Below are 21,279 nucleotides of genomic sequence, written 5' to 3'. Positions count from 1 at the left end.
AGCAGCGGCTCGACACTGAGTCCCTCCCGGATGGCCGAGCTTCTCACCCTATCTCTAAGGGAGAGCCCAGACACCCTGCGGAGGAAACTCATTTCGGCCGCTTGTATCCGAGATCTTGTTCTTTCGGTCGCGACCCACAGCTCGTGACCATAGGTGAGGGTAGGAACGTAGATCGACCGGTAAATCGAGAGCTTCGCCTTTTGGCTCAGCTCCCTCTTCACCACGACAGACCGATACAGCGTCCGCATCACAGCGGAGGCTGCACCGATCCGCCTGTCGATCTCCTGCTCCATCCTCCCCTCACTCGTGAACAAGACCCCAAAATACTTAAACTCCTCCACTTGGGGCAGGATCTCCTCCCCGACCTGGAGAGGGAACTCCACCCTTTTCCGGCTGAGAACCATGGTCTCAGATTTGGAGGTGCTGATCTTCATCCCAACCGCTTCACACTCGGCTGCGAACCGCTCCAGTGAGAGTTGGAGATCACGGCCTGAGGAAGCCAACAGTACCACATAATCTGCAAAAAGCAGCGATGAAATACTGAGGTCACCAAACCGGATCCCCTCATCGCCTCGACTGCGCCTAGAAATTCTGTCCATAAAAGTTATGAACAGAATCGGTGACAAAGGGCAGCCTTGGCGGAGTCCAACCCTCACTGGAAACGAATCCGACCGACTGCCGGCAATGCGGACCAAACTCTGACATCGGTTGTACAGGGAACCAACTGCCCGTATCAAGGGGCTCGGTACCCCGTACTCCCGAAGCACGCTCCACAGAACTCCCCGTGGGACACGGTCGAACGCCTTCTCCAAGTCCACAAAACACATTTAGACTGGTTGGGCGAACTCCCATGCACCCTCCAGGACCCTGTAGAGAGTGTAGAGATGGTCCACTGTTCCACGGCCAGGACGAAAACCGCACTGCTCCTCTTTGATCTGAGATTCAACCTCCCGACGGACCCTCCTCTCCAGTACCCCTGAGTAGACCTTACCAGGGAGGCTGAGGAGTGTGATTCCTCTATAGTTGGAACACACCCTCCGTTCCCCCTTCTTAAAAAGGGGGACCACCACCCCGGCCTGCCATTCCAGAGGCACTGTCCCCGATGTCCACGCAACGTTGTAGAGGCGTGTCAACCATGACAACATCCAGAGCCCTAAGGAACTCCGGGCGGATCTCGTCCACCCCGGGGCCTTGCCACCGAGGAGCTTGTTAACCACCTCGGTTACTTCAGCCCCCGAGATAGGTGAGTCCACCACGGAGTCCCCAGGCTCTGCTTCCTCAAAGGAAGGCGTGCCGTAGAATTGAGGAGGTCTTCGAAATATTCTCCCCACCGACTCACAACGTCCCGAGTCGAGGTCAGCAGCACCCCATCCCCACTATAAATAGTGTTGGTGGTGCACTGCTTCCCTCTCCTGAGACGACGGATGGTGGACCAGAATTTCTTCGAAGCCGTCTGGAAGTCGTTTTCCATGTCCTCACCGAACTCCTCCCACGCCCGAGTTTTTGCTTCGGCAACCACCGAAGCCGTATTCCGCTTGGCCAGTCGGTACCTGTCAGCTACCTCCGGAGTCCTACAGGCCAGAAAGGCCCGATAGGACTCCTTCTTCAGCCTGACAGCATCCCTTACCACCGGTGTCCACCAGCGGGTTTGGGGGTTGCCGCCACGACAGGCACCGACCACCTTACGTCCACAGCTTCGATCGGCTGCCTCAACAATGGAGGCACGAAACATGGTCCACTCAGACTCAATGTCCCCCGCCTCCCCGGTACGTGGGCGAAGTTCTGCCGGAGGTGGGAGTTGAAACTCTTTCTGACAGGGGATTCTGCCAAGCGTTCCCCGCGGACCCTCACAATACGTTTGGGTCTGCCGGGTCGGACCGGCATCTTCCCCCACCATCAGAGCCAACTCACCACCAGGTGGTGATCAGTTGACAGCTCCGCCCCTCTCTTCACCCGAGTGTCCAAAACATGCGGCCGCAAATCCGATGACACGACTACAAAGTCGATCATCAAACTGCGGCCAAGGGTGTCCTGGTGCCAAGTGCACATATGAACACCCTTATGTTTGAACATGGTGTTCGTTATCGACAATCCATGACGAGCACAGAAGTCTAGTAACAGAACACCGCTCGGGTTCAGATTGGGGGGGCCATTCCTCCCAATCACGCCCTTCCAGGTCTCACTGTCATTACCCACGTGAGCATTGAAGTCCCCCAGCAGAACGAGGGAGTCTCCAGGGGGAACGCTCTCCAGCACACCCTCCAAAGACTCCAAAAAGGGTGGGTACTCTGAACTGCCGTTTGGTGCATAAGCACAAACAACAGTCAGCACCCGTCCCCCCACCTTAAGGCGGAGGGAGGCTTCCCTCTCGTCCACCGGGGTGAACCCCAGTCTACAGGCGCCAAGCCAGGGGGCAATAAGTATGCCCACACCTGCTCGGTGTCTCTCACCTTCGGCAACTCCAGAGTGGAAGAGTGTCCAACCCCTCTCAAGAGGACTGGTACCAGAGCCTAAGCTGTGTGTGGAGGTGAGCCCGACTATATCTAGTCGGAGTTTCTCTGCCTCGCACACCAGCTCAGGCTCCTTCCCCGCCAGAGAGGTGACATTCCATGTCCCAAGAGCTAGTTTCTGTAGCCGGGGATCCGAGCGCCAAGGTCCCTGCCTCTCGCCGCCGCCCGACTCACACTGCACCCGACCCCTTTGGCCCCTCTCATAAGTGGTGAGCCCATGGGAAGGGGGACCCACGTTGCCTTTTCGGGCTGTGCCCGGACGAGCCCCATGGATGCAGGCGCTCGCCGACGTGCCCCATCTCCAGGCCTGGCTCCAGGGGGGGCCCCGGTGACCCGCGTCCGGGCAAGGGAGAACGTGGTCCAATCATTTTGAACATCATAAGGGGTTTTGGTGAGCCGTGCTTTGTCTGGACCCTCACCGAAGACCTGTTTGCCATGGGTGACCCTACCAGGGGCAAAAGCCCCCGACAACTTAGCTCCTAGGATCATTGGGACACGCAAACCCCTCCACCACGATAAGGTGACGGCTCGCGGGGGTGACGGCTATAATATATCTTTTGAAACTCAATTTTTGTCCGTGTGAAATTATTCTCACTTTGAGTCTTAACGGATAATGTAAATGGCAGTCAATCTAAACAGAACAAAGGGTAGACTGCTAGGAGCCACTTTTGTGATCCCGGCATGGAAGTCCATTGTTTCAGAGGGGTCTCGTTCACACCTCCTGTGGTGCAGCTGTGATCCAATCTTCCTGCATTCCTCTCCTGAGGGTCTTGTCATTAGCATGGTCTAAACTTCGGTTACACTTAAAGGATTTCATACATTTGACTATTAAAGGAATATAAGAGTTTGAGCTTAACATAGTTCATTAGATGTTGGTGCATCCAGTGTATGAAAATGTGATATTGTAAAATGCTGAGAGTGTGACTGGTGGAGCGAAACTGGTTGCGGGGGTTGTGCAGGAATGGAATGTTTTAGAAGCAGACGGTGCTGAGCGAGACGAGATGACTCCGGGAGCAGTGGATGAAGGAGCGGCCATCGGGGATAGCACAACCGAGAGGAGCCACCACGGGATTCGGCGGGAGAAGAAAGACCAATGAGAGCAAGCTAAAGTTAACTGCAGGATACACATAGCCAATAGAATCATGCCAGGATGCCTTTGACTCTGTTCCATTTGCGTATTGTATAGTATGAATCATTACTGGGCAACTCGGAGAACACATTCGCTGGTGGCAAGAGTGGTGTAGAGTTGTATTGAGAGGGACCCGAGACCCAGGTGCCATGTAGAAATCTGTGTATTGGGAATAAACCCACTTGTGCGTGAAAATGCCGGCTTCCTGATACCTTTCTATTGCAGAACGAGCGCGCATATTGTTGGATGAGTGAGATTTGGGTAAGGTCGCAAATTGGAGTCAGATTACTAATTTGAGTTTACATTGGGTTGAAGTTAAATTCTAACATTGATATAAAGCTAAATTCCAACAGTCTCCATAGTTGAATATTTTCTGAGACCACAATAGTCAGTATTATGCTTAGCCCACTAGCGTTACATGTACATGTTACAGAAGCAAATGCATAAAGAATCAAATGGTGTTATACCCTCAACATTCACTTTCCTAGAAATTGGAGGTTTATCTCCATCAAAGTTGGGTCTTAGACATTCCATCAATATTTACAGGCTTGACTTGCAGGCATGCTGGACAGGTTACATGTAGCCTCTTGCCCAGCTTCCTTGTCACGCTGGCCTTTTTTCTGCATCCTGTCCCACATAATCTTGACTGTCAACATCAGCATTTTGACGATTTGCATCCTGATTATCAGCACCTTGGCCTTCATTATCCTTAGCCCCTGTGTCTCGGTTGTTCTGGGGCAGCCACTCTTCACCACTCTCAAATTTCCAGAATCATCTCTAATTTTTGCTGCACTTGCTGTCTCGTAAATATGACAACATATCAGTGTTCCGAACATAAACTACAAATCTCGACAAATATATACATTTTACATGAGTAATCTATAACTGTACCAAAAATGCATCCAGTTATACGGTAACAAACCAAAAGTAAAACAACCCCATGATTTATACAGCAAGTGACAAGACAGCCACTTTGTTGGACACACTGATAAACCCAATTTACTGTTTATTTAAAAGAAAGTTTTCAAAATAAAAAGTATAGTGTTAGGCGTTTCTGCATGTCTTTTTTTTTTTTTTTTAACCTGAAGTGATCTGATGGAAAGGATTGACAGCATATTCCAAGAATGCTCAACAAGAGTGTTTGTCAACCATCTTTGATTCAGAGGGAGTTTACTTATAGTTACAACAAACCACCAAATATAAATCAATGGAGGGTAGCAGCAGTAAGTGTCCTAAGCCATAAGAATAAGAATAAGAATAAGATTCCCTTTATTAGTCCCACAATGGGGAAATTCGAGATTCGAACCCAGGCCTCCTGGGGAGAATGGGACCGAAACGCGGCGCCTTAGACCACTCGGCCATCCTGGCAGCCAATAATTTGCCCTTTATTAGTCCCACAATGGGGAAATTCGAGATTCGAACCCAGTCCTCCTGGGGAGACTGGGTCCTGAACGCGGCGCCTTAGACCACTCGGCCATCCTGGCAGCCAAAAAAAATGAGCAATCACCCCATTGTTGCAGCAGACGCCAAGTCTCTATTGACAATAGCTGACAATGGCTCAGGCCAATATTAGGTGCATTGGCAATAGCAATAAGTAATTCCACCATGGAAAAAAAAATATTTACAAGAAAATGTCTTATAATCCTGTCCACTGTAGTTACCACGATGCAACAGAGGAGAATGTATGTTTCTTGTTACATGTGGCTTATGTAATACAGCATTTTAAAAAGAGAACACCATATGAACAGTCAATCATGGTGGTAGTGAGATAGTCTGAGGCTGCTTTGCTACATCAGGCCCTGGATGACTTGCTGTGATTGATGGAACCATGAATTTTGCTCTTGACCAGAAAACCCTGAGGGGGAATATTTGGTCGTCATTGAATGGATGAATTGACTGAAATTGGAGCACCGGCACTCCAGTGAGGAGGCTGACTCGGCAGCCAAGTGTTGATTGGCATTGCCAGGCGTACCCCATGGAAATTAACTTGGAAACACAGTAAACCTTGTAGATTGAAATTTACAACATAACATATTAACGATTCAGATTGAGAAAAGCTTCTCGGAATGCCTTGGATTCATAACTTGGGTATTTATCCTGGGTTCTAAATTAAAAATACGGGTTCAAATCTATCAGCCAGTTTGACTGTTGATGCGTGAGGAAAATATGTCAGTTAAGTGTACGAGATGCCTTCAATAAATTTGACAGACGCGCGTCACGCAGGTGCACCTGGCGCCGATCGCAAGCGTGTGTTGACTTAGTTAAATACATGAAGAGTTGTCTCAGTGCAACTCACAATAAGATTATATTGTGTATATATTGCACAATGGGGGTCGCATGATGTGTTTAAATTAACAGAGTGCCATGTCAGACCCGCCTGCAAAAATGCAGATAACCAGGTAACATTATCATATGTACAGTATTTTGTATACCAGGCAAGCGTGTGTGTCCACATATGCACATTGTAATCACACACTGTACCTGCTGCTAATCTGAAGTGGGTTGCCAAATTGCAGTGCTTTTTTCTCTCAACACAACAGATGAGCCCAGTGGTTGTCAAATGGATGCACGAGTACCCTTGGAGGCATTGAGGGCACTTCAAGGGGTACTTGAAATGTACATTTAATATAGTTTATCTCTCTCTCTCTCTCTCTCTCTCTCTCTCTCTCTCTCTCACAATGGCTTCCGTGCCACCGAGAATAGACAAAGAGCCTCAGTGAAGCACAAGCCCAAGTGTCTCACTAAAATGTCTCATTAAATGCAAAACCTCTGATTTCAGTGCTCTGGTGCGCAGACCTGAGGCACCGGCGTAAGGGTGGAGAAGCTCAGAAAGTTAGACCGTTTAAAGATTTGAAAACAAATAATAGAATCTTAAATTTAACTATAAAATGAACAAGGAGCCATTGAAGGGACGCCAGAGTCTGAGTTATGTGCTCCCTCTTACGAGTGCCAGTCAAGAGGCGAGCAGCAGCATTTTTTTGGACCTACTGGAGATGCTTGATGGAGGACTCAAAAAAAAGAAGGTAGCATTACAGTAATCCAGCCAAGATGTGACAAAGACATGAATTACTGTTTCAAAAGTGCTGTTGCGAAAGGAGACACTTTTTTTGGTAACACAGTTTTTAATTGAGCCACTGAATCCAGTATAGCAAGGCAGACTGAGTGGTACCAAGAAGTGAGAAGAGGAAACATAAAGCTCTTCAAAGGCATCAGTGACCATACACCAGCAAGGAGTCCATAAACAAAGCACCAAACACCAAAATCAGACAAAAATGACTAAGTATCAAGATGGACATGTACGCCATCTTGAGAAAAACAAAAAAAAAAACTAGAGCTGCAAGCAGCTATAAAGGGCCCTCGCAGCCCTGGCAACATAGGGGTACTGACACGTTGGAAATGTGAAATATTTGCAAGAAGTAATGTGAGGAATCTTCAAGAGGTTAAACTTTGAGCAGCCTCGTCAATGCTCAAAGTAAATTCAAAATGGACGACTTTTGTTTCATGAGTTTTTGTTCTTATTTAGATCCTCAAAATAAGTGTTCTTTACTTGGCGAACTTTGCAAAACCACGCCCACAGCTTTTCACGAAATATTAAAAATTTCGCATTGTGACATCCTGAAGGCCTAAACCCTCATCAGAGAAATTATGAGGTAGATCTTGTTAAAATGCTCGGAGAAAAACATCAAGAAAAATAAACTTGTATTGGTTTTAACCAGTTAGTGGTGCTACCACTACGATGAAAAATAAGTTTGTAGATGTCTTCAGGGTTGGACTATCCTCAAATGTGAAACATGTTACAGGAGCTTTTGGTGCCACGGCGCATAATCAGATTTGTGGCACCATATTGGCCACACCCTACGCCGAAAAGTCACAAAATTCGGCAAAGAGTACAATCAAAGTCTTTAGGCTGTTGTGACAAATTTTCAGTTGGATTTGTTAAACTGGCTTCGTGTAGTACATTAAAATGTAAAAGATGTCTTTGGGACACGACATTTTATATGCATGTAAAGTTTGGAATTTTTAGGAGCATGTGAAGGGAGTTATTAAGCATTTTGTCTATTGTGGCGAAGGAATTATTAAACGCAAAATTTGAAGCTCCACCCCCGTCATATAGTATTTCGAAAGCTAAATATTCTCGCCTCAGTGTTTGTCCCAGGTCTTAAAATGGTACAGCCGAAATTTTAAGTCAATTGGATTAATTCTCTATGATTAGGGTGCAAAAGAATGACCCCTATAAATGAGCAAAAATGATATTAAAAAATTAATAAGTAACTGACTATACACTTTAGACTACAGCTGCAATGGACTCAGGGTGCTACACATGCCTGCCAATTTTCATAAGCCTAGGTCAGACGGGCCGGGAATGGTTTTTATTTTGCCACTCTAGGTGGCGCTACAGAGCCATTTTTCAGAAATCAGAAATCCCTTTATTGTCATTGTACAGTGTGCAACGAGATTAGAGAGCTCCCCTCTCCAGTGCAATACAACAATAATTTAATCAAATATATAAATTAGATAAATAAGAGAATAAATAATGTGATGGAAAATAATACAAAATTGGATAAATAAAAACACTTTACGTCGCTGTTCTGCAAGGTAAGGGTGGTCGTGTGTGTGTGGGAGAGTTGAGAATGGTGATGGCTCTCGGAAAGAAACAGTTTTTCAGTCTATTAGTCTTTGATTTGATGCACCTGTAGCGCCTGCCAGAGGGCAACAGGTCAAACAGGTGTGAGTTCGGGTGAGTATTGTCTTTGACGATATTGAGAGCTCTGCTGAGGCACCGGGTGGTGTAGATGTTCGACAGGGAGGGGAGAGGGCAGCCTATAATCCTCTGCGCCGTTTTGACTGTCCTCTGGAGCCTCACTCGGTCTGCCTCAGTGCAGCTGCTGTGTAGGCTTTTGATGGACGAGTGGTAGTAGGCCAGCAGCAGCTTCTTGTCCAGGTTGAATTTCCTGAGGACCCACAGGAAGTGCAGACGCTGGTGGACCTTCTTTACCACTGCTGTGGTGTTGTGTGTCCAGGAGAGGTCATCAGAGATCTGTACTCCCAGGAACTTGAATGTGTGGACCCTCTCCACACATTCACCTCTGATGTAGAGGGGGGGGTGGCACAGTCTTGTTCCTCCTAAAGTTGATGACGATCTCCTTTGTTTTTGCAATGTTGAGTTGCAGACTGTTGTCCTCACACCAAGCCGTTAGTCTCTGGACCTCCCCCCTGTAGGCTGCCTCGTCACCTTTCGAGATCAGACCGACCACTGTCGTGTCGTCGGCAAATTTGACGACGGTGTTTTTACAGTGGGCCGGGCTGCAGTCATAGGTGTAGAGGGCGTATAGGAGAGGGCTCAGCAGGTATCCTTGAGGGGAACCGGTGCTCAGCGTTCGGGTGGAGGACGTGTAGGGGCCGAGCAACACAGTCTGCGGTCTGTTGGTCAGAAAGTCCTTAATCCAGATGCGTGTGAGGGCAGGGAGGCCGAGAATGTCCAGTTTGGAGATGAGGATGTCTGGTATGATTGTGTTGAACGCCGAGCTGTAGTCCACAAAGAGCATCCTGGCATAACTCTGCTGTTGTTGTTGTTGTTGTTGTTGTTGTTGGGCTGGCGCCTGGGCGGAACCTCCCAAGGTTCGCCCAGCTAGCGCAATCACCTTCTGCGGCTCGGTGGAGAGGCCGTTGTGAGGGGGAGGTGCGTCGCCGAAAATCCTCTGCCGGAGGGGAATGAGTCGGGGGCACCGCAGGAGCCATAGCCAAAAGGTGGCAGGAGATAGTGGCGGCGCCCTCTCCCTGACCGGTCCTCCGGACCGAGTCGTGGGGTAATATGGGTGCCGGCAGGATACATTCGTCGTCGACGGGGGACCGCCGACTCGTCCGGGAGACCACGTAGAGGTTGTATCCTTCCTCCCGGTCTGCTGTTGTTCCAGATGGCCCAGCACAACATGCAGAGCAGTGTCGATAGCGTCCTCAGTGGATCTGTTTGCTTGGTATGCAAACTGGTAGGGGTCCACTGTGGGAGGAAGGCAGTCCTTGATGTGCTGGAGAACCAGTCTCTCGAAGCACTTCATGATGACTGGCGTGAGAGCAACAGGACGGTAGTCATTCAGGAGGACTGCGGGTGACTTTTTGGGGACAGGAATAATGGTGGAAGTCTTCAAGCAGGAGGGGATGACTGCTTGAGCCACGGAGCGGTTGAAGATCCTGCAAAAAACATGTGATAGTTGGTGGGCACATGCTCTGAGGACCATGCCTGGTATTCCGTCGGGTCCAGTAGCTTTCCTGGGGTTAATAGCCAGGAGCACAGCCTCACATCGTGTTCCTCTATCGTGAGTGAGCGGGAGTTGAGGCACAGAGTGCGGGGGTGTGACGGTTGGGGTGAGTTAAAGCGAGCAAAGAAGCAGTTTAGCTCCTCTGCTAGCACCGCACTCGGGTCTACAGATGTCCTGCTGCCGCCTCGGTAGTTGGTAATGCTCTGTAGACCCTTCCACACCTCCTGTGGTCTGTTGCTGGCAAGGTGGGACTCCAGCGTCCTCTTGTTGTCCGTCTTGGCTAGTTTGATGCATTTTTTCAGGTCAGCACAAGCCACACGGTACAGGGTTCTGTCACCTGACCTGAAGGCAGTGTCGCGGGCCTTGAGGAGAGGTCTACCATAGCTGAGCGGACTCTCCCATCCCTCCCCCTGATGACTGCCTTCATTCTGCCCAGGAGCCAATGCGCTCTGGGTAGCGCTGGATCCACTATCATGACGGGAGTGCCAATCTCCAAGTTACTGCGTTCTCTTTGCCACTTGCGACGGCATTGCATATTGGGAAGATACTCGGAGGTGTACCTCTTCCAGAACTGGTCAGCTATGGCCTGACTGTACCTCCATGTATGATCACTGATGTTATCTGTTGATCCATAGGTGGCCAGGGGAAGAGCTGTGTCCGGCCGCCCCATGAGGAGGGAGTTTGGTGTGATGGGATCCAGGTTAGCCAGGTCACTACTCGTGTTCCCAACGGTTTAGAGTTCAGGATCGCTTCAACTTCGACCAATGCTGTAGCGAAAACTTCAGCTTTGGGAACCTGTCCTCCAAGTGCTTTCACTGACTTGACCTCCCTTTCCCAGACTCCACCGAAATGGGGGGCGTTCGGAGGGTTGTATCGAAAATCGACTTGGAGGGTGGCGAGTTGTTTCTTCAGCTCCTCTGTCATGTCTTTATAATTCCTTTTCAGCTCAACTTCCCCACCATGGAAGTTGGTCCCGTTGTCAGACAGGAGGACACGGGGACGCCCTCTCCTCCCGGTGAAACAGCGGAAGGGTATCAGAAAACTGTCAGCAGAGCGGTCCCCCAACACTTCCAGATGGATTGCATTTGAGGTGAGGCATTTGAAGACGATGCCCCATCGTTTGGTTTTCGCTCGTCCGACTTCAGCCCGGACAGAGAAAGGCCCGAAGCAATCCACCCCTGTGTGATGGATGGGTGCTTTATTGATCTGGAGACGATCCGCAGGGAGGTCAGACATAATAGGTACAACTGGCCTAGCTCTTAACTTGCGGCAATCTGTGCACCTGCCCTGGTAACGACGTACCGCCTCCCGGCCACGGAGTATCCAATACCGCCTTCTCAATTCAGCAAACAGCCTCTCCGATCCAGGGTGATGCAATCTTGGGTCGTATTGACGGATCACCAGGTCGGTTACGGGGTGCTTCTGTGACAGCAAGATAGGGTGCTTGGTATCCTCGGTTAGACCCTGGGCCCTGTGTAAGTGTCAGGTTCAATCACCAAAGCATTTACTGAACATAGGCAAAATGAATGAAAGGAAGACAAGAGTTGATCTTTTACTCGCGAGGAGAACGAACGGAGGTGTGCTCAGTTACATCTCCAACTTCGTTCTGGAGCACACTCCGCCGAGCCCTCTATTTTATTAGGGAAGTCCCTAACAATACAATGTATTTGCACTGAAGGAATGAAGGGGGGAGCACCAGCAGGAACATGTAAACATCTCAGACACAAGAGGAAAGATAGACATCAATGGCAGTCATCCACTGATTGAAAAGGCAGATATGCCCTTTTAGTGCTCTGGTACTAAATGTCTCAGTCCTTTTGTTTCAGAGGTGTGTCTCGACACACCTCCTTTGATGTTGCAGACGTTGATCCAGTCTTCAGGCATCCGCTTCTCTGTGAAGTCCTCTCATCCATATGGTCAAACATAGGTCACGCTGTGGAACAATTCTTTTGCAATACTAATGGAGTAAAATATGGGATAACTTATATACATTCAACCTAACAGTAAGCGACCTCCAACTCGTAGGAGACCCTTCTCATCAATCTCAGGGGCTAACTTTCTCAATCGGCTGTCGTGAGGTAACTCCACCTTCCGTTCCAGACATGCCATCTCTTGGGGGAAGACCTCTCGCTGCACCTTCTGCGGCACAATGACCTCTGTGGCGGCATAGTCATCCGCTGTAAGGGGGGTCTTGTTGTCTTTGTTTAGACTCTGATGGCGGAAGGTCCGCTCTTGGAGCTCCTCGATTGTTCTGCTGTCATCAATGTCTGGCTCGCCAGGAACTGCTGGTTCTCGGAGGCCCGTGAGATGACAAAATATAGATTTCTTAAGCTCCACATCCACTTCTATGGGCTTTAGGTCGGGATGGCGGGGCCACTCCGACTCAGGCTTGGTGAGGTACTCGGGTCCTTGGTGGAAGAGATTGGGGGGAGCAAGTTGTGATAAAGTTGTACCCCTGGTGATAACGTCAGCTGGGTTGACATCTGTCGCCACGTGCCGCCAGTAGGTAGAGCCAACTAGGACCTGAATTTCGGTGACCCGTGTTCCCACAAAGATCTTGTACTTGCATGAGTTTGATTGGATCCACTGAATGACTGTTGTAGAGTCCGACCACATTGACACCTCGTGTTCCTTGAGGTATAGCTCCTCCTGCAACAGGCGTCCCATCTGGGCTCCACTGACTGCGGCGCATAGTTCCAGACGGGGAATTGATTGTAGCTTCTTTGGTACGACTCGGCTCCGAGCGAGGGCGAATGACACATGGATTGTGCCGTTTGGCTCGACCGCACGTAGGTTACGCTACTGCCCCATAGGCTAGCTCAGAGGCATCTCATGTGCGTCGTCACTTGACTGAGTGACCCAAATCTCGCTGCTGTCAGACTTTGCATCAGCAGGGAGCTTCCTCATCTCTTCGGTGTAAGCAGCTGCTGATTCTCGGTCCTTACTCAGCCTCTTCTCTGTGCTTCGCAAGCAGGGCATGGCCACTTCACGTGAGACGCGCAAGGCTGGCATAGCTTCCTTCCGTAGTAGCGGTGTGGCGTAGCGAAGGGCGCCACGCCTCTCTACACGACAGGTCTTCTCATTCAGAAGTTGTAAGATAAGCTGAAGATCATAAGAAACTCAAGTAACCTTATATAATCAGTTTGTGTATTTCTAATCATGTTTTTATACACTAATTGCATTAATGATTGCACACGCACACACACCTACATTTCTGCTATAGAGTTAGGTTTTTGTTGTCTAATCTAACTTTCGTTATGAGTAAAGTTTCTGTTTCCTTGCTTTCGTTTTAAGCCATGATGAGCTAGTTTCTGTTTCGTTATGAGTCTGCTTCAAGCTCTAATAAAAGCAGAGGCGGTGGGGCGGGAAGCCAGGGAGTCGTGCGGAGCCGAGCTGCGAGCAGGTCAACTGCTTGCTTTCTCTCTCTGTTCCTCCCTCCCTGCCGGCCGGTAAAAACTAACTACCTTGCCTGGTTCCTTCTGGCCTCGGCCACCTTTAGAAAGCTCTCCCAAAAGGCGTCAGGGCATTTAAACCTGACATTTATCTGGTGCCGAAACCCGGGATTCACATCCGGACGGACGGACTGCCGCGGGACCCATGACGCCATCAAATCTGGTACCAGCGTGTTCCCGTTGAGGAAACGGGCCTCCAGGCTCCCGTTCCGGCCGGCCGCCCGGAGACGAATCCCATCGGACCAGGCTGACCCAGGGGCAATCAGGTATTGTGTTTCAAAATATTTTGTACCACCAATTAAAACGTTAAACGATTAAAGAATTGGTAAAGAAAGTGAAAGTGAGTGAGATCAAGCGTGCGAAAAGAGATAAAAGAGATAAATGAAGGGCGTCGGCCAGCCCGAAAACCGTCCTGTCAGTATGGCTAGAACTGCACTCTATTAAGGAATAAATTAAACGTCTTCTGGGTACGTCAAAAACCTAAACTTCGATTTTTATCGAAGTAGAATTGAATTTCCTTGTAATAGGGTAGAAAAATTAAACGTTTACTCGGTACGTCTAAAACCGAATCGTGTTATTCAAGGAGTTATATAAAAGGAATTAGGTCGTAACTCGTTTAGAAACAGGGTTTCTTGGGAATTCGGGATTCCTTATTCTGGTAACTCAGACAGTCCAGCATTACTTGTTGTTTTTGCTGGAAGCGTTTGACAGTACAGCATTACTTGTTGTTTTTGCTGGAAGATTTTGACAGTACAGCATTAATTGTTGTTTTTGCTGGAAGACAGGTTGAGGGGTTCCTTTTTCTTGTAGAGTGGATAAAACGGCAGAGAAAACCTTGAGGAGAGAAACAGGGTTTCTCAGGAATTCTACTCACATTTTCACATTAAATTCAGGAAATAATAAAATAATAATGCGTTATTTTTGTTGTTTTTTAATATTTTTATTTGTATTGTGAATTTCTTTGGTAAACAAACTGTATTTTTGACTGAGAAGTGATCTAAAGTTGAAACCTTTTGTGTGTGTGTGCGGATGGTGTGCCTGCGCAGCTGCGATTGCGTGGTTGAGTGACTGGCTGCGAATGAGGAAGGCGCCGCAAGAGATAGTAGATTTAACTGTTGTTTTTTTTCTGGAAAACAGAGTACAGCGTTAACAGTTATTTCTAGAAGAGAAACAGGGTTTCTCTGGAAAGTGGGACGGCGGAGTCCTGTGTACATTTAAATTCCCTGTGTGAATGTTTGCGCAAACCGTATGTAAAGTGAGTGAATGGTGTGATTGGGGATTACAAATACCACTTGGTATTTTGTCCCATGTAATACAGTAGGGTCATAAACAGCAGACTGGTGTGGATGCAGAGGCAAGAATTCTCCACCTGAAAAGGTTTAAGTGAGAATTACCACAAAAGGAAATTTGAGTTGCTGTCCTACTAATAAGAAACCAGTTTTTAGAACACCCTAGGTGTTGACAAACTGGACCAAATTTTCTAAAATGGGGATATTAGGTAGTAAAATAAAACCCAGGAATATGCTGCAGTGGAAGGATTGGAGCATGTGGAAAAACAGGATCTTAATAACATAAAAAAAAGATTTGAGTTAAATGGAAAATTAAATAAATTTAATATAAATTCGGAGGTTAGTTAAAAACTCACAAAAGTACTATATAGTACCGCCAGAATTAATAATAGACAAGACAAAGAAAGACTCTAAAAAGATAGAGAAATTTAAAACACAGACACATCGGTGCGTTGCGTTGCACTTGTGGCAGAGGGTGCACTGGCCCTACAGGGCTGCGTATATATAAATTTAGGAGAGATATTAGTTGAATTGAAGGACTTGTAGCTGCCGTCAAAGGCAAATCTCATTTATTTCATTCCTTTATTTAATAGTTTTAATGTGGTTTAAAAGTACACTGAATAAAGACATTATTTTGTGTGTAAAATGTAAAGTAAGTTATAATTTTCAGTTGTTTTGGTTTAATATTGTAGTAAAGGGGGAGACTTGTTGTCACGATCGTTTCCCAGCCGTGGCTGGAAAACGGAGGGTGGACTCTTCAAAACGCTGACACGAAAAAATGAGGTTGCCAAGATATTTATTATGACCGTCAGGTTATGAATCACTTAACAATAATATAATAGTATGAATAACTAGGGAGTATAAATGGCAATAGGATATCTATATAATTACAATCGTCACGGGGGACGAGAACGAAAAACGCTGGCGGAGACTAAAGGATAATGTAATCATGGCAGTCAATCTAAACAGAGCAAAGGGTAGACTGCTAGGAGCCACTTTTGTGGTCCCGGCATGGAAGTCCATTGTTTCAGAGGTGTCTCGTTCACACCTCCTTTGTTGCAGCCTTGATCCAATCTTCCTGCATTCCTCTCCTGAGGGTCTTGTCATTAGCATGGTCCAAACTTCGGTTACACTTAAAGGATTTCATACATTTGACTATTAAAGGAATATAAGAGTTTGAGCTTAACATAGTTCATTAGATGTTGCTGCATCCAGTGTATGAAAATATGATACTGCAGAATGCTGAGCGTGTGACTGGTGGAGCGAGCGAAACTGTGTGTGGGGGTGTGAAACTGGTTGCGGGGGTGTGCAAGAATGGAATGTTTTAGAAGCAGACGTGCTGAGCGAGACGAGATGACTCCGGGAGCAGTGGATGAAGGAGCGGCCATCGGGGGATCGCACGCAGGAGGAGCCACGGGATTCGGCGGGGGAAGAAAGACCAATAAGAGCAAGCTAATGTTAACTGCAGGATACACATAGCCAATAGAATCATGCCAGGATGCCTTTGTCTTTGTGTCATTTACATATTGTATAGTCACTACTGGGCAACTCGGAAAAGTTCAGTTCTGTTCTGTTGGTGGCAAGAGAGGGGTAGAGTTGTATTGAGAGGGATCCAAGACCCAGGCGAATATGTAGGCTGTGTATTGGGAATAAATCCACTCGTGCGTGAAAATGCCGGCTTCCTGATACCTTTCTATTGCAGAACGAGCGCGCATATTGTTGGATGAGTGAGAGTTGGGTAAAGTCGCAAATTGGAGTCAGATTACTAATTTGAGTTTACATTGGTTTAAGATTAAATTCTAACATTGATTTAAAGCTAAATTCCAACAACGTGAAACAGGTATTCCCAAATCTAGCGTTCATCGCATTTTGAAGCGTGCTCAGTGGAAGAGTTTTATTCCAGCGCTTGTTCATGCTCTCAATGAAGAATGTGCTCAAATACCAATTGGAAATGTTGCTGGACGTTTGTAGGTCCATTTCTTCAAGATATGAAAAGTGTATTGAACAGAACGGCAACCAGTTTGAGCACTTGATGTAAACTCATAATTATGAATATTCTGTTATTGACCCCAATTAGTTCACATCTTATTAAAGGTTAATTTCCTAAGGTTTTTGTATATTTTAGTCTCAGATTCATTCAATATGTATTCTTTCTCTTGTATCACTCTATTTCAAAAGTCAAAATACATAAATTAAATAAGTTATAACGATTCAAAGAGTGCATACCTTATTTTGGGACACCCTATGTATTTAAGTATTTATGTATTTTATTAATTATTCATGTATTTAATTATGTCATGGTCCCGCATTGCAGTGTTTCTTGACTTAATTCTATCTGTCAAACTCGCCCATCACAGTTAGGTGGGGAGGGTCCTAACACCTGATTGGTTGAGCTGCTCATCAAGTCAAGGCAAATTAATTCCAGAATAATGGATTGGTGCCAACCGAGTGTCTTGTGAAAATACTCTGATACACTAAATGGCACTATTTACCTCTACATTGGTTTGAATACTCGAGCAAAATACAAGCCTCAAACGCTCAATCAAGGGAGCTCAAAAAGTCCTCCATTGTCTTAGCCGCCATGTTTGCAAACATTTCAGGCCAAAGCAACTTCTTAGACAAGATTTGAGTTTGTCAGCGTTTAGCCCCGCCCAGTAACTTTGATGGGTGAGTTTGACATATAAAATTAAACATGAATCACTGCAACGTGGGACCATGAAATTGTTAAATACATAAATCATTTATTGAATTCAGACAATAATATAGATTTTTTTTTTTTACATATCATTGATAATTTAATTAATGACACATTTATTCATTGGATTCCACATTTAATTAAATAATGAAACATTTAATTAATGACAGTTTTAATACAAACATTTAATTATTTATCTAATTTTGGCACTTTCAGTCGTCCGTAGTGGTTGTTGACATTCTATGTTGTGGAATAAAGGGATTCTAATCATTTTTGTGTTTCATGAAGAAAATGTAAATTGTTCATCTTTAAATTGAGGCGGCACTAGGGCTGGGCGATATGACCTCAAATCAATATCGCAATAAATTGAGCAATTTTACCTCGTTAGCGATAAATGTACGATAAATTGCCCGCCGTGGACCAAAATCAAAATAAATGCAGGAAATGAATATTAACTGCTTTTTTTTAATCGACTAGCTGGTACATGTTAATTTCAATGAAAAATAGAAGTACAAAAATCATTTGTATAAACATTCCAAATAGCTTGCTTTGCATGACTAGAACAATGTCACAAAGAACAGGAGAAAAAGGGTACCTCTTGCAAAATCTTTTTCTGCAAATAGATTGCGCCAAGATGCTGTAATGCCATGTGCAAAGGCCTAGATTTGTGTAAAGGTCTCTTGTAAACAATATAAATAATGGCATGTGCAAAGGAACTAGAGTGGCCTGTAAACAAAATGTAAATAAAATGACAAAAATGTCAATGAAATGCCAATGCCAAATAAGTGTGCATCATCAGGAAAATGTGCCGACTCGAGTACACTGGTGCGCAGTCGCCACTTGTCGTCTATGTAATGCACAGCCAGGCTCAAACAGGGATCCATGGTGCGACTCGACCACTAGTCGGATGTGGACGCAAAATGCTTGACATGTCTAAGCTCCCGTCCCGATGTTGTCCATATTGGGAAGTACGGTTTGCGTCAAATGTTTTCGTACCTCTTGCCGGCTCCTTTCATGAGGCGTTTAAATCCCATGCGCTCCACTGTAACGAGAGGAGCTATATCTTTAGCTATGTGCTGGGCTATCACGTCCATCTCTGAGACGTTCTCTCGTATGGTATCGCCTCCATTAATGGGCTGTTGTCACTTGTCAAACCTTGCTTCTCACTTTGAACTTTTAGCACAGTATGGTTGTGTAGTGGGTGGTGAAAAAGAAAAGGTTGGACGCGCTGTTTGGGTGCTTACGACGCACTTTGTAGTTCGTGTTCTTTTGCTCAAACATCGTCTTCATGGAACCCAAAACATTTCCTGTCATGACTCGTTATAGCTGACCTGTATTTATGTTGCTCTGTCCCCCTCTACAGGCACTTTGGCGTTAATTAACTATTTCCCTGCTATTTCTAACTTGCCTTATTATTGGCACATTTAGTCACGTGACACCTCCAGTTCAAAGTGCATGCAGAGTCTACGAACTGCCCCCTTAGCTTTACGTGTTTACAGCCATTCGACGGTCTGTGTTCTCATAATTTCCTCTCGCTGTTTGTGCCTGAAAAAAACATCGCTTGTGAGTAGCATTTTCCTTTCCTTTTCATGTAACACTTGCGCTTGTGTGGCGAATTTGATGTTATATACATTTAGTTTGTTGCTTGCATTTTGAGTGTCAGTTACTTTATAGTAAGATATAGACTACATTTTACATTGTCTACAAGTTATGCACAGCTCTTTATATTATCATTTGTGTATGCTTATGTTATTTTGAATAACGTGCTATAGTTGTACTATATGTTTTTGTATCATTTCAGTTTTACAAATAATTATACTCAAGAGATTGAAGACAACAGTAAAACAATTAAACTTTACTCCAGCCTCTGCACTTCTCTTGAAGATTGTTCGCTATCTGTCAATTTGTGTTCAGACACACATTGAGGACAGAATATTTCCAAACCACAGATGTCGAATTTCTTTTCGGGACAAGAGCAACAGGAACAACTTCAACTAACGTTACTTCGTCTTCAGCCGTGTCAGCCGCTTCTTGGTTTGAATCGCCAGCTACGACCGCATCGTCTGTTTTCTTTTTTTGTTCAGCTGGGTGGAGTCACGTGACTACAGCCGCTGTAGCCGTCTTAAAGGGGCATGAACATAGCCGCAGACAGAAAACACTTCTTTTTTTTTTTTAAACACCGAATTTACCGACATGGGCAAAATGATGTTGGTCATTTATAAAATCTTGCAAGTGGATCACATCTAGTACCAAAACAAAGAGCTTTGGAGAAACAAGTCATGGTACTCACATTCTCAGATACAACAAAAACACCACACTTAGTCGTATTTCACCACCTTGTGATAGTTTTTTTATCCTTGTGAAGTGTGAACCCTATAACACTTACTGGTATCTAGCCTATTGTTTCATGATTGTTGTTTATTGCAGCTAACTGTGTTTTCAGTGACTTCCTTTTTGTTAGCTTCAAAAGCTTTCAGATTTTCCCACCCCGACGAGCTAAAAACAAAAGGAATCAGCGACATTCCGACCAGTGTTGCCAACTCAGTTGTTAACAACTGGCAAGATCCGGCCCATTAAGATCAATGTAATTTTAACGGATATTACTCACACCCCCTTTTTAATTGCGTTGCTTTTAGTTGCTGATGTTACCACATTAAATAGTTTTCTCACCTTTGATTTGACTTTATTTTTTAATAAATGTGCATATTTCCCTGCTGCACCTTTAGGAGACATCGTCTATGTCTACTAAAGGTACAGCAGTTTTGTTACCTTACCCCTGATGCCATTACTCATAAAGCTGAGACTTCGATTCATTGGGTGGCCTGTGGCGCACCCTTGTGGACATTAACTTCAATCGCTATATTTTGATGAAATAACTGTAATCTGCGTCAATTAGAGCACTTCTAGACCTAGAAGTGTACACATAATTGTATGCCATTAGTAGAATGGTTGTCATTCGTTATTCACTGAAACATTTGGCATTATTTTGGTGGAATTCAGCATTACTCATTTTAATCATGTTTATTCCTTAATCATTGTAGGTTCGTATTTAGTCAAGCCTTAAGCTTGACGCTCCAAGCTCCCTACCTTGTCCATTTCTTTGTCGGTAAAAAAGGAGTTCCACGTGATCCTCTTGATTTTGCTTGGTTTCATCTGACAATTAGTTCCACAGTAACAAAAGTGACAAAACAAGAATGAGGCGTAAAAAATGAATCACGAAGTCGTAGTAGTATTATGGTATCGTGAGTGACAGTCCTAGCAAGAAAGAGGTAAAAGAAAAACTGGCTTTACTCCAAGTCACTTGACTGCATTACTGCCAAACCACCACGCAGGTTTTTCTGCCAAATATAGTTTCAAACAGTACCATATTTTCCGTTTTCAAATGTATTGGTATGTTGAAGTCATTATTTCAAATCAAAATATACACTTCTTTTTCAGACAATGGGGAGTATGGAAGAAGTGGAAAAGTTGGAGGAGTAACTTCAAAACAATGAAGAAAGACAAAATCTGGAAGAATGTCTTAATGATTGGGGATGGTTCAGTCTGCCAGACAAGACTTTTACTGCGAGTTCTGGACCACTGGATGCCGCGGCAAACAGCGGACTTCCTGCAGCTGTTTATTACCAACAAGCTGCTCCCATACATCACTGATGCGGATGGCACAGACTGCTTTGCAGACAATTATTTTGAGGCAAAACGGTCTGTACCACTCTCTAAAAACAAAGTAAACATTTGTCACCCATGGCAAAAAAAAAAAGCCATGCGACAGAACGTATGCGGTGTGAGACGTGTAATGTTCACTTACACCAAGGAAATTGTTTTAGTGCAGCGTGGGCAAACTATAGCCCAGGGGCCACATGCGGCTTGTTAAAGGTTTTAATCCGGCCCGCCAAACTTGAAAAATATTAACTGAATAAACCTTGTCAGTGTTTTTTCTAAACACTCTT

General features: G+C 45.6%; 1 protein-coding gene and 1 long non-coding RNA gene across 3 annotated transcripts in view; one reads left to right on the top strand and one right to left on the bottom strand.

Moving 5' to 3' along the window:
• LOC148323077 (all-trans-retinol 13,14-reductase-like) overlaps positions 1–18,832 on the bottom strand; it is a 66,201-nt gene extending 47,369 nt beyond the window's left edge. For both annotated transcript variants that reach the window (XM_088317854.1, XM_088317855.1), the window contains exon 1: positions 18,329–18,832. The gene's annotated coding sequence lies outside the window, so the exon portion shown is untranslated. The remainder of the gene's footprint in view (positions 1–18,328) is intronic.
• Positions 18,775–21,279, top strand: part of LOC148323076 (uncharacterized) — a 3,195-nt gene continuing 690 nt past the window's right edge. The window contains exons 1-2 of the long non-coding RNA XR_015846704.1: positions 18,775–18,895; positions 20,771–21,279. The exon at positions 20,771–21,279 is cut by the window's right edge and continues 690 nt beyond it. This is a non-coding gene — a long non-coding RNA (uncharacterized LOC148323076). The remainder of the gene's footprint in view (positions 18,896–20,770) is intronic.

This window comes from Idiotropiscis lumnitzeri, chromosome 15 (assembly GCF_059441095.1).
Source record: "Idiotropiscis lumnitzeri isolate Australia: NSW breed Sydney's pygmy pipehorse chromosome 15, RoL_Ilum_1.0, whole genome shotgun sequence".
Classification (NCBI taxonomy): Eukaryota; Metazoa; Chordata; class Actinopteri; order Syngnathiformes; family Syngnathidae; genus Idiotropiscis; species Idiotropiscis lumnitzeri.
This window is presented reverse-complemented; position numbering and strand designations above follow the sequence as displayed.